We start from the raw sequence: 13,610 nt of genomic DNA, 5'->3' as shown, positions 1-13,610 counted from the left end.
ACAGCCAAGTGCCAGACTCGTGTGAAGGAATTTCTCAAGGTGAAGGGTACCACATGGTTAGTTGGTCATGACAGGTGACAGAGAGAACATTGTTTCTCACCGGTCATCCAGGGTCGGGGTTGGACAGGGGTGCCAGACTGATGCAGACATGCTCAGCTCTCAAAGAGTTTTTCCTTGAAGGACAAAGACAAAGGCAGGATGAGAAGTCTACCAGCTGCTTCCTTCAGGAAACCCTGCTGTGGCAGAAGTAGCCCCTTACAGATCCACCAAGAATGAAGCTTTTAAAATTACCACCGACAAGGACACAGGGTCAGAAGTTTCTAGAACTACTTTCCACTTGAGTCAAAGAAGCACAGGGAAGATGGGGGTTCTGCTGTCAGATGTGAGTGATTTTGAACCCTGGCCCATACTCTGACTCCCTGGAGATACCTTTGGAGGTGAAGGGGGGATCCTACCTAGTAGCTGACGATCTACACCAGGCATTTGTTCTTTTCAATGCCCCAAAGTGTTTATCTTGAGACTTTCTGCAGGAGCAAGAATATTAGTGCAAGGTGAAGGGTTCTGGAACAGAACCACAGCATGCCCCTCCACCTCTCTAAACAATGCCTGCCATTTTGTCTCAATTTCAAAATTACATATCTTGTCTTTGGTAGAGACATTTTTTTTTCCTTACCACGAGAGGCAGCAAACTTGGATGAGAAAAGGTGAAAGAAAAAAAAAAAAAAAAAAAAAAAAAAAGAGCACCCTTTGCCTTCCAGTCTCTTGGTTTCCCTGGGCCTCAGTTTCATCAGGTGTCCAGACGAGGGGACGATCCTTGCTTGAGCATTCTCAGGTTGTTATGTCACATGTGCATATGGGAAAAGGCTCTGCACTCGTAAACTCTCCACGCATCAGAGATTATAATCATACACTGGTTAAACCCACCAGGTAGATTTTCTTCTACTACCTCAATTGCTCTCCATTTTCCCTGAGGGTCATGAAGTATGTTAAGAGGCAGTCACTGGCCGCCTTGGGCTGCCTGCTCCCTGTTGGTGCCAACAGTGGGACTATGGAGCACAAGGCACATCAGCACCTCTGGTCTGCAACAGCTATTTGCACTGTTTATGTTAGAGTACATAAAATAGGAGAGGAAAGTAGACTTGGTCCTGCCGTTCGTACTCTTTAACAAATCATAGCCATGCTGATCTGAGAAAATTGGACCAACCAGACTTGCCTAGAATGTTCTCAAAATAAGAGAGTTTATGTGATGGATGGGAACCTGAGGCCAGATCATCCTGGGTTCCGGCCTCAGTGGGCCACTCCCTGGCTGGGTGATGCCAACAAGGTCACCTAACTTCTCATTGGTATAATGTGGCTTAATACCATCAACCTACAAAAAGAGCTTTCAACATTAAATTAAACGAAGTAATAACTATGAAAGCGTCTGTGACATAGTAAGTCTCTACACATACGGATTTCCTTCTTTCCCAACAGGGACAGAGAAAAGAAGTAATAAAAAGAAGAATAGTAATAGCAGGTAATGTTTAAGTAGCATTTATGGTATAGAAGGCACTATTCTTGGAACTTTAATTGTATTGGCTCAGTTAGCCTTCACAACTGTTTTCATCTTCATGTCACAGGCGGATGAGCTCAAACTCAGCATGATTAAGTACCTGCCCAATGTCACGTTGCGCACAGGAGTAGAACCAGGATATGATGCAGGCCGCCTGCTACTCAACACGTTGCCCTCACCCACCTCGAGAAAGTGCTTCCCGTGATTGCGGATATTAACCCACAGGGGTCCCTTCAGCTTTGTTCTGAGATTTGATACATGGGCTTTTATCCTCTTATTACTATGGAATCGCTTTCTAGAAAATATATATTCTAATTGTTTTTTTTTAATTTTTTTTTAACGTTTATTTATTTTTGAGACAGAGAGAGACAGAGCATGAACAGGGGAGGGGCAGAGAGAGAGGGAGACACAGAATGTAAAACAGGCTCCAGGCTCTGAGCTGTCAGCACAGAGCCCGACGCGGGGCTCGAACTCACGGACTGTGAGATCATGACCTGAGCCAAAGTAGGACGCTTAACCAATTAAGCCACCCAGGCGCCCCTAATTGTTTTTTTTTTTAATATCACAAATGTGCTTTCCTGTTGCTTGTAGGGATTTAGCTTCTGACAAGCTTGCTAATTGAATGTTTTTTTTTTCTCCACCTAACCTACCTTTGCAAAGTTCACATGCAGTTATTTATCGTTTAAGAGCATCATATAGGTAAACTGAAGTATGTTTATTAAGGTTAGAATGAACAGCGGTTGATTTGATTTCCCTGATTGGGTAACTGGGGAAATGAACAGGTAACTGGGTATTTACAGAAGAAGGTCAGCAGTGGTTCCTGGGAAGGGCCAGTCAGATCCATTCCAGAAGCCTTTGCTCAACCTTGTTTCCCCCAGAAGGACCCCACTGTGGGTCAGGGAAGGAAAACACCATGTGCACATTTGCCTATGGCTGGTTCATTCTCTCGAAAGCCACACTCTGGTCTGATCTACTCTGACACATGCCAAGGCACTGATGTCTGCAGAATGAAACCAAACCTTGGCTAGGCATCAAGGGTCTCCACCTTCATCTGGCTCCAGACCGCTTCTTCCATCATGCTTCAGACCCTGCTCTTCCCCAATCACTCCCTCCTCTGGGCCCTTGCACTGCTGGTACCTTCCCCTTTCACTAGTAAGTTTTCAAAACTGTTTAAACTGCACCTTCCCCACATATATGTCCCAGATACCCTCCATCCAGAACAGATCTTTTTTTTGCTTGAGTTTCCCACTGTATAGAATTATTTTGCTATTTTAGAATTGATCACTGATCATCTTGTGTGTGTGTGTGTGTGTGTGTGTGTGTGTCTGTTCCTTTCACCAAGAGAGAGGCCCTAATTGGTAGGGTGAAGGTGATACTCATCTAGGAATACCCCCACAGTCCATAAACACAATTCCTGAGGAGAGGAAGCTTTCAGTGAATTTTGGCTTACTTGAAATGAGCTTCTAACCCAGCAGAGTGAAATCATTTCATGACTTTGCTTTGAGTTGACAGGCCACCCCCAAAAGCTAAACCCACCAATGAACTTTTCCTCCGGTGACTGTTAAGATAGCACAAGCCATCAATCTCAGAGACAGAGGGAACACTCAGCTTTAAGCATCTGGAGGTTTACTTAACTAAAGGTGTCATTCTACCAGAAAGTATGATTGTGATGCTTCTTACCATCCAGGGTATGAATAAAAATAATTACAGTGATAAATACGTGGCAGGAGCCATTGATTTTTAGAAAGGAAAATTAATAATGCATCATGGAATTGTAGTTATAGACTCTCACTCAGGTATCCTTTTCATATTCCCAGATAAGAAAAATTCACACTATAGCACTTTACAGTTGGTACATCAACATGACTTCATTCTCATACCAACATAGAAAAGCTGGACTCACTCTCAATTTACAGAAAAGAAAACTGAGGACCAGCCAGGCAGAGACAAAAAATTATTTAGTGCTGGATTTGGGTCTCACACTCAGGACCCCTCCCTATATCCTGGGTGCTCTTCTCCTAGGCTTTGTGCTGTAGACTGAATGTCTGTGTCCTCCCCAAATTCATGTGTTGGAACCTAATTCACACTGTGATGGTATTTCGAGGTGAGTCTTTGGGAGGTGGTTAGATCATGAGAAGGAAGCCCTCATGAATGGGATTAGTGGCTTTATTTAAAAAAAAAAGAAAAGAAAGAAAAAGACCACAGAATGTTCCCTCATTTATTCTGCCATGTGAGGATACAGTCTCTGTGAACCAGGAAGTAAGCCCTCGTCAGACAAAGGAACTGCCAATGCCTTGATCTTGGACTTCCCAGTCTCCAGAGCTGTGAGAGATAAACGTATGCTGTTTCAACCACTCAGTCTATGGCCTGTTTGTTACAGCAGCCTGAATGGACTAAGACACATCGCTCAGGGTCTCAGGAGCCTGTTCAGGGTCGGGTTTTCAGATGAGCAGTTTCCTCTCCAGGCCCTCGGGGTCCTTGCAGAAGTCTCGTCTGTGTTTGTATGACTCCAGCCACAGTTGGTGAAGTACAAGTTAGGTATCTCAGCTGTGGAATCGTTCATTCCAGAGTGTTTCCATGTTCTCTAGTAACATTTCAGGTTGTTTTTGTTTTTCTTCAATCCAATTCTTCTGCCTTCAAGAAATAACTATACCTGGGGCGCCTGGGTGGTTAAGTCAGTTGAGCATCAGGCTTCAGGTCAGGTCACAATCTCGCGGTTTGTGGGTTCAAGCCCCACATTGGGCTCTGTGCTGACAGCTCAGAACCTGGAGCCTGCTTTAGATTCTGTGTCTCTCCATCTCTCAGCCCCTCCCCTGCTCATGCTCTGTGTCTCTCTGTCTCTCAATAATAAATAAACGTTTATAAAAAAAGAAAAAGAAAAAAGAAATAACTATACCCTACCTCTCCAAACCACTCCTTCTCCTCATCACTTCCACCCTACACAATACATTGCCTGAGTCTTTCAAACAACTTCTTTCAAAATGAAATTGGTGACCTAACTGTACTCAGTGGAGTAAAACATTAATTCACAGTATGAGCTCCCTGGTTGCCCAGAACAGAGCTTGGCAAACAGAAGGTGTTCAATACATATTGACCGTTGAATCAAGTAAACACAACAAGAAATAATAATATTAATAAGCATATTACTTAGAGTCATGGAAGTAATCACAATAAAAACTAGAGCAAGGATGGTTAGAAGTCATTGCCTCCGAGTGAAATGACTCATGGTGGGAAGGGCATGAATCAGGAGACTGCTGCCTTCATTATATGCCTTCTGGAGTATTTGATTTCAGGGAGGAGTCAGCCTAATCCAACTGAAGCCTTTGCTCAGTGTTCCTACCTGCAAACACTGCACCTTCCCCACCTGAAAACGGCAAACCACCCACAGCACAAAGGCCCTGCATTTCCACCTGTTTTAACCATGTGGCTGTGTTACTGTAATACAAATCCGAACCTTAAATATATTTTACAAATCAGTTTATATTTTTCACGACTTGTGGTTTGTGAGTCATACAAAGGACCACCAGCCTCTATCAAGCGTCCTTTCTTCCACTCACCTTCCTGTAGCTTGGAAACACGAGGCCAAATGGAAGAAATAAATAAAAGCCAACGGGGGACCACATTGCCCTTTCACACATTCCACGCCACGTCTTGCAGAACGGTTTGCTAAACCTCTCCCCACCAGTTTGGTCAGGAACCCGTAGCCAGAGTACACGGGAGCCCCCATCCACTCCCATTTCGTGCAGAGGGTGAAGGGACAGTCTCTCCCAGGTTGATCTAATAGAGCCCAGGACATGCCCACGGGACTTCCAATTAGCCTGGCACTGAGGGTGCGTGCGGATGGCTATCATACTGGAAATGACACTACTGAAGCAAAAGCTCAAAACAAATGTTCAAGGCTGAAATTAAAGCAGAGAGATGAAGATCAGTGGGTGGGAAGACAGAAATGCGTGCTTTGGGCTCGCCTGTGCTGCCCAAGTGGCTGAATGAGTCACATGTCTGAACCATAGGCTGCTCCCCAAGGACAGGAGGACAAAATCCTGCCCTGCCAGCCTCACAGGGTGGTTGTGACAATTGGAGGAGATACTGAGTGTTAAAAAGTTTGGGGAGCCATAAGGCTCTGTGTATTTTGAAAGATTTTTGTTATCAGACATTGGGCTGGAAAGAGAAGGAGAAATTGTTTTTTCCCCTGGCCTGGAACTTTGACTCACGGAGTGGCTGTCTCAGCAGCTTTGGGGCAGACCTAAGGGACGAATTCTGGCCTCCTGCCTCCTGTCCCAGTTGTTAAAATCCAGCACAGCTCTGTAGAACAGAATGCATCACATAGATGTAATCTTTAAAAGCAAACCCAGAGGGGCCCATGTGCTGCCCTCCAGGCCCTCCCTGCAGAACCCCTGGAGGGACAGTCCGGCTGGCTCTCTGAAACCTATGCTTTCTCCCCAGGTTTAACCTTTCAGAGGCAGATTCAGAAAATAGACACCGAGGGCCTACTATTTCTGGGAAATCTTCCTGCATTTACTTGAATCCTAACAACCCTGGGAGGCAGGTGCTATTATCCCCTGATTTTCAAGATGAGAACGGAGGTGAAGGTTCAGGAAGCTATGCAAAAACCTGCATACAATTCAAGTCCCGAGTCTCCAGACCTTCATGGTGACTGGATGTGGGGCCAGGAAACCAGCTTGAACAGTGTCAGAACCTGTGCTCCAGGCTAGGCGGGGTCAGAGGTGGGGGGATACACCACAGTCCCCACTCCAGGAAAGTTCTAGAAGCTTCCAGGAGGGGCTTCTCTACCCCAGCAACCAACAGTACTGCCAGCCTTGGAGGAAGATGTTGAGAGGTTTTGCCTTCTCATGTCTGTTCCCGGCTTTCCATTCTGAGAGGTCCTTGCAGGAGACTGTTATACCCATGACAGATCTCCAGGGGTCTCCCTATGGCAGGGGACCCTCTCCAAGTGGCATGCTCAAGTCAATCTCACCCAGGCAGAGGGGGCATGGCCTGCACAGTTTCCTAGCTAACTAAGGCCTCATTTGAGAGAATCTGAGTTCCCTGTAGCACCTGGGGAAACCTACAGTAGGTTTCAGAGGGGCCTCTTAGTCTCTGGTCAAGACAAGATTCAGTTGAGAGGGCTATCATCCTGGATGGAAGACAACTGTTATATTCTCTAAGGATTTGGGGAGGCCCTGCAAACTTTGTCTCAGAGTTTTTTCTATCTACCTTGATGATACAGAGTCCAGTTCAAGATTAGGGGACACTGGCTTGAGAGAACCCTTAAACTAGAAATTTCACTGAATCTCTGGATCTAGAGAAAACTCTGGCACGAAGGCTGGGACCCCAGATGGAACAGGAACTTCTGCTGGTAGAGGGTATGGGTATTTCCACGGGCCTAAGAGGCATCTCTGCTCCTGGTCTCCCCAGAAGTGGTCTCCACTTCTTACAACTATCCTTTAGGTCAACCCCTGGTCCCTCCAGCTCCCACTCCAAGCCACAGGGAGGTATGCGCACCTCAGGGCACCTCACAACTCACAGACTGCCTCCCTGACTGTAGCCTGAGGCTTCCTGGTCTGGGTTTGGGGGAATCAGGCTCTGTGGCTGTAGGAACCTTGGGCCCAAGGCAATCCTGTTTTTGGTACCCAGCAGCAGGAATCACCCAGGCCTGGGCCCATCACATGGGGCCATGTATTGTTGGGGCTCCAGGAGGGCTGAGGGTATGAAAGGGTCAGCTTAGGGCTGCTGTGGAGGACAGGCAGAAATTATCACATAGGCCCTTTCTGTCCTCAGCCTCTGAGAGGAAGCGGGTTGGCTTCCCTGGCTGGTGGCAGTGGGCCGGTAAGGATCTGATTCTGATACCTGCATTCTGACAGGGAAGGCAGAGATCCTGGCTGGGCCTCTCTATGAAGGCCTCGAAAGGGATATCTGAGGGGGCGCCTGGCTGGCTCAGTTGGTAGAGCACCAGACTCTTGATCTCGGGGTCATGAGTTCGAGCCCCACAGTGGGTATGGAGATCGCTTTAAAAAGAAAGAGAAACAAAGAGGGAGTGAGGGAAAGAGCAAGGAAGAAAGGAAGAGAGGGATATCTGAGGTTGGAGACGGGCAGTGATGAGGGAGCATAAAGCAAGCTGACAGGCCATAAACACTCCCCCCCTCCAACCAACCCTGCAGCACACCTGGCTGCCCAAGAACAAAGGAAAGGGGAAAAACAAATGGCTAACTGATACAGATCATAGTCCTGCAGGACCTGATCCATCTATTTACAAATATTTTAGTAAATCACAAGAAAAAGTCAATCTTATCAATAGCCTAATCTCCAGAAACCTATAGACTCTGTTTCCTGGAGCCCCAATATCACCCCTCCATAGTGATATGGGAAACAAAGGCAGAAGGAAATGGCAGATAGAACTCAATTTCCTTATAACCTGCAGCCCACTGGCAAATACTTGAGGTGGGCAGAGTGAGACGTTTTTCCAGGAACTCCCTACTGTCTTAATGCTAATACTTTGCTAGAGGGAAAACGATCTTAGCTTGACACTCGCTAGGCCTCCAGTATCCTGTGAGTCTTTAGCATATGAAAATCCCACTGGAATCTTCCGGTGCACTTTACCTCCCCCAACTCCATAGTACAAAACCAGTGTCTCATCTTCCTGCCCATGGGTCCTGTCCCCGTGCTTCAATAAAATCACTCTTTTGCACCAAAGACTTCTTCAAGAATCCTTTCTTGTCTGTCGGCCTTGGACCCCAAGAACCCCACTCTCACCCCCAAAAATCTCATCAGGTGGAATCTGCAGGATTGGGACAGAAAAGGGGGCAGTCACTGAATTTCAGGCCTCAGAGTCCAAGGTGTCTTTGGAGGGCACTGGATACTAACTTGAACTAGAAATAATTCAGAGAGAACTTGTGTGTATTCTAGCTCCCAGAGAGGAGGAAAGGATTTGGTAGTGCCTGGAGCATGATCTTGTTTGGAGAACTGCATGAACCACTTCTTTCCCTGCAGTCTGTGGAAATAAGTTCAGGGGTCTCTCATTCTGAGCTTTCCTATATCAAGCAGGAGAGGCCACTGATGGGCAGGGTCCTGTCAGATTCCTCTGGCATAAACACAGGAGCTCACAGTAGAAAGACTAGGTTGTGAGAGCGTGGTTTAGCACTGTCCTGGCCAGATTGCAAGAACCTGGAGGTTTCAAGTACAGTCAAGCCCTTCCACTCCCACATCCCCTCCCCCCAGGGGTTACACAAAGTCCAGGCTTATGGACACAAGCAACTTGTCAGGGGAACTTAAATCTAGGCAAAGGGCGAAGGCTGCCAGGCCAGCTGCTAACTCAGGAAGGGCCTAGGAGGGTCCTGGGAGGCAAGTGGAGCATGACAGATAGTTGGGGACCAGCAGTGAACAGAGATTCAGGTAGCAATGGGGGTTGGGGGGCCTAGAAGCAGGTGCACACCTGGGCCAGGCTCGGGGGCAGGCTGGGTCCTGTTGGGGTAGGGAACACGAGAAGAAAATCAAGGGTATTAGTAAGATAGGATCCTATTCCAAGAGTTTATAAAGGCAGGGGTTCAGGGAGAGGAGAAGTAGGATTGGATCCAGGTTCCAAATACAGGCAGAGGATCACAGCACCGGGGCCAGGACTCACAGGTTACTTCTCTTCCAGCACTGCTGACCCAGAGCTCCTTAAGTTCTAACGAACATTTTTCTTAACAAAAGCAAGATTTACCCATTGCAGAATGTAGGGCCAGGCTGAGCCTTTACAGGGCCTACATGAAATCTGGTAAAAGTTACTGGACGAAAGCTAGTGAGCCAGGAGGGGGCTACAGAGCCCGATTCCATCCCTAAGTCCCTGTTTGACTTTTACTAAATCCCCTCACCTCCTTGGACCTCAGTGACTCTGCGGGGGTCACAGCAGAGGCCTGTGAAGCCCAGCATCCCAGAGGGGCCTAAGGGACCCATAAGGAGATCAGGGGTCAGAGAAGAGCAAGGCTCAGAAAGGGAGACCACAACCCTCAGCCCACAACTGCCTATGACGGCCATTTTTTTTTTTTTTTTTTTTTAAGAAGGCTCTGTTTTTAAGTTGAATGTGTTGAGTTTCCATATAAGCTTTTAGGTAGAAGCCACAACAAGAAAAATATAAAGAGGAAAAAAAAGAGTGGGGTAAAGAATAGAAAAGGAAAGAAGGAAGACAAGGAAGACCAGACGAGAGTTCTGGGCTAGATGGTCTCCAAGCGTCTCAGTCCTGCTGGGCGCTGACTCACCACGATGCTCTCCTGCCCACATTTTCAGAAACCATTTCTGTTCCTTTCTGCCATCCTCGCAGGGAAGAATCCATACATAAGCCCAGAAAAAGCCAGTGGTTAGATCTCATTTCCCAGCTCTGAAGAGTGCTGGCTCGCAGAAGAGGAAACTGGGGGGTGATGTGGGTTGGGAGGGAGGAGGCCTGAGGCCCTGAGCTGTAAATCAGGCTCAGAGGTTTGGATACCCTGCTGCGTGACCTTCAAATGCCCCTCTGGGCTCCAGAAACCCGCACACTAACACACAGGCTGAGGGAAGCATGCCAAACTCCCAGGCTAGGCCGCCCCTGGAAGCTGGGCCCACTCAGAGGAATTATTTTGAATTTTCAGGAAAAACTGTTCAAAGCCAAACCTTCCCTCCCAAGAACAACACAGGCTGGGAATTTTGACATGCTTGGGAGATGAAGGCTTTGGGCCACTCTTGGCCGATGTCAGGTCAGTGAGACCCACAGATAACACCCACACCCAAATCAGTACGTATGGATCATAATTACAATTTCTTTTTACTCTAAATACTTCCCAGTCTTGCCAAGCCTCTGGGCTTCCTGACATACTTGAAATGGTTTTGCTCTACTATTTCTCAACCTGACTGTGTTATTGCACAGTTGTCTCTCAATATTCAGCCCACAGGTTTAGTAATTCCACAAGAGTTTGGAGACGTGGCACATCCAGACGACACTGAAGATTGCCTTTATGTGTACACCCCCACCCCTACCCCCAGTGAGAGCACTCTGCCTCTCTGTCACACAAGAGGAGGATTAGTTGAAACTGTCTGAGAGTATAGGATAGCAGCAATGGATTGGGAGTCAAGAGAGGAACCCCGTGGAGCCGGCACCAATTGACCTGCTCTCCATGTGAGCGCTGGTAGGTCACTTCCTCTTTCCAGGCCTGTTTCCTCATCTGGGAAATAAAGGGGGGCATCCTTTATTCACTCAACTGACATTCGCCAGGAGCTTACTCTCTGATGAAGTTCTCCTTGACCAAGGTCAAAGCTCAAGGAATGGCACAAAAGCCACATCAAGACCAATTAACTCTGGAAATCACGAGGGTATCTGATGTCAAAGTCAATTTTGCTTTTGTAAAAGAAATGGATTAGGCACATCCTCATCCCTCTGTCAGCTCACAGTATAATGAAAGAGAGGGACACGGAAGGACAATCACCTATCAGCAGGGAAATGCTTTTCTAGCAGTTACCTGGCTATCATGGGGATACAGACAGAGTAGCTCTATAGCAGAGGGGACAGCTAAGTTGAATACTAAAGGCCAAGCACAAGACAGAGAAAGGAAGGGAGGCAGAGGGAAAAATATGGAGAGGAGTTTGGTAGTTCAAGAATTTCAAGCAATTCTTCTATGATTCTTCTATGACAATGTGGGGTGAGAAGGGAAAAGGAAGTAAGAGATTAGGCAAATCAGATCTCCAGGAACCTGTGTGCTTCAGCCTACAGGGTTTAGGTTAGGTTTTGTTTTGTTTTGTTTTCCCTGAAGGCAACAAGGAAACACCAAAATGCAGGATGATAACATAATCACATTTGTATTTTAGACATCTCACTCTGGCTGTCATATAGGGCATGGTTTGGAAGGGGAGAGAAATGGAAGGCAGGAGGATCACTCCAAGAAGCAAGAGGTCATGGTGATGTAAACTGCATCCGGCACAATGGGAATGAAGAAAGGGAAGTGAAACCAAAGCATATAGTAAGGGCCTTGACTAGATGAGCATTTTCCATTTCTAACTTTCTAGGACTCCACAGCTAAAGAAATCTCCCCGCACACATTTCACCTCCCATGTTCACCACCCCTCTCCCCACCGCCCCCATACTGAGAAGTCTGGCTGGCCCCTCCCACTCCGAGGCTCGGATAATAGGTGTGGCAGCGGGCCCAGAAGTTCCCGCCATCTTCTCCACCAGCATGTTCTGTTGCCTGAGCAGTTGGCCGCCGCCATGAGTGTTAATTGGAGAGACATCTGAAGTGACCAGACTGGTTACGCCGCCGCCATGATAGACACACTCCATCTGCTCTAACAAGGCGCCTCTCAGTACACACGCGAGGCCAGCCCGATTCTCTGTGCCCGGGACTTGTTAGAAGTGAGACTCAAAGAAGTTAGATTCATAGGATTTTAAACTGAAAACCGTCTCGGAGAGCATGGGGTGCATGCCCTTTAGTTTGATAAGGAAAATAAGGCCTCGTCTTGCCCAGGGTTACAGTAGGAGCCCCTGGCCAGGTCTTCGGGGCTGTCCTCTGCCCGTTGTAGATGGATAAGGTGTGAAGCTGGGGACTGAGCTTCTCAAATCAGAAGCTGACCAGTAGAGGGGCCCCTGGGTGGCTCAGTTAAGCCTGGGACTTCAGCTCAGGTCATGATCTCACGGTCTGGTGTGTGGGTTCAAGCCCCGCATCAGGCTCTGGAGCCTACTTCAGATTCTGTGTCTTCCTCTCTCTCTGCCCCTCCCCCGCTCATGCTCTCAAAAATAAGTTAAAAAAAGAAAAAAAGAAACTGACCAGTAGAGTTCCCTGAGCAGATTATTTGCTCAAATTGTTGACTAACTGGTAAGGGACCTAACTAGGGTGGAATTTTCATTGCAAAAAAAAATCAATTTCTTAGAAATTTTCAATTTAAGGTATTCTATTATCTAGCTGGAAGAGATTTCAGAAATAGTCTAGTCCAATGGTTTTCTGACTGGTATTTGTTTTGCTTTAGTAGTGGGACTGGGGCTCGGAAAGGGGAGCACTCAGACAAGAAGACTGAATAAGTGACCGGGTGTGATTAGTACCAAGCTCTTGGAACCCCAAGCACATACTCCACATGCCTTATCTTATTTGGTCTTCACAAGCCCCTCTGCTGCCCACTCCCTGCTCTGCCGTTAGTAGGGACGTGGAGGAGGAAGGCTCCAGAAGGAGTAAGTATGTCTATCTTATTTTTAGCCCTAAAATCATATAGAACATATCTTCTAATATTACCTGATTGTTGCATGGCATTGTCTAATTATTTACTCACGCTTACCCATGTAATGCCATGATAACTGTGAGGAATGTTTGGGTATGCCTATTTTATGGAAGACACAGAGGACAAGGAGTTGCCACCCAGTCCATAAGTGGGGGCCTGAGACCCAGCTGTCTCAGTGTTTGAACCCTCATCCAGGGACCACTGTAATCGGGAGTTATCACTCATCCAGAGAGTGCCCACACTCTCATCAGTTGCCTTTCGTGGACTTTGTTCCAGTGGTGAATAACAGAGAATGTCTGTTGCTAAGCCACAGCATTACAAAGAGCAGTGCAACTTCCTTGATTGTAGTTCATCAACCAGGGAGAGTGGAAGCCATTAAAGAGGCCAATCTGGGACTTGTAATTAATCAGGAGCAAAGGTATCTTTGAGGAACCAGCAGTGACTAGAGATGTCAGAGAAGAGAAGAGGTTCATAACTTCATGAAGCCCCATCTTGGCCTCCACTGCCGCCCGAGGGGCTGAGAAGGTAAATAGGTCTGAACCAGCCCTGCCACAAAGGACACCGGCAAAGCTACATGGCAGGTGCTAAAGTCAGCAAGGTCTGCAATGCAGGTAAGATTCAATGCCAGGGGACCAAGGAAGTGCTCTTGGAACAAATGGTCATCTGTGGGCCCAAGGCATATGCTCCGTCTGGGTGGGGGAGCGAGGACCGTGGCTGGGGGAGGCTCAGGACTGGGTCATCTCCTCCCCAGTGGACACTTTCATAATAGGTAGAATCTGGCCAGACTGATCCCGAGAAAGAGAAGGCAGTGGGAAATGCAGCTACAAGCAGGGCCATGGCTCTGTGTGAG

General features: G+C 47.3%; 1 long non-coding RNA gene across 1 annotated transcript in view; it reads right to left on the bottom strand.

The window, feature by feature from the left end:
• LOC131512320 (uncharacterized) overlaps positions 1–10,003 on the bottom strand; it is an 80,482-nt gene extending 70,479 nt beyond the window's left edge. The window contains exon 1 of the long non-coding RNA XR_009262090.1: positions 9,787–10,003. This is a non-coding gene — a long non-coding RNA (uncharacterized LOC131512320). The remainder of the gene's footprint in view (positions 1–9,786) is intronic.
• Between the last annotated feature and the right edge of the window lie 3,607 nt (positions 10,004–13,610).

The sequence above is a fragment of the Neofelis nebulosa genome, chromosome 5 (genome assembly GCF_028018385.1).
Source record: "Neofelis nebulosa isolate mNeoNeb1 chromosome 5, mNeoNeb1.pri, whole genome shotgun sequence".
In the NCBI taxonomy this organism is placed as follows: domain Eukaryota; kingdom Metazoa; phylum Chordata; class Mammalia; order Carnivora; family Felidae; genus Neofelis; species Neofelis nebulosa.
Note: the sequence above shows the minus strand (reverse complement) of the source record. Positions and strands in the feature narration are given on the sequence as shown.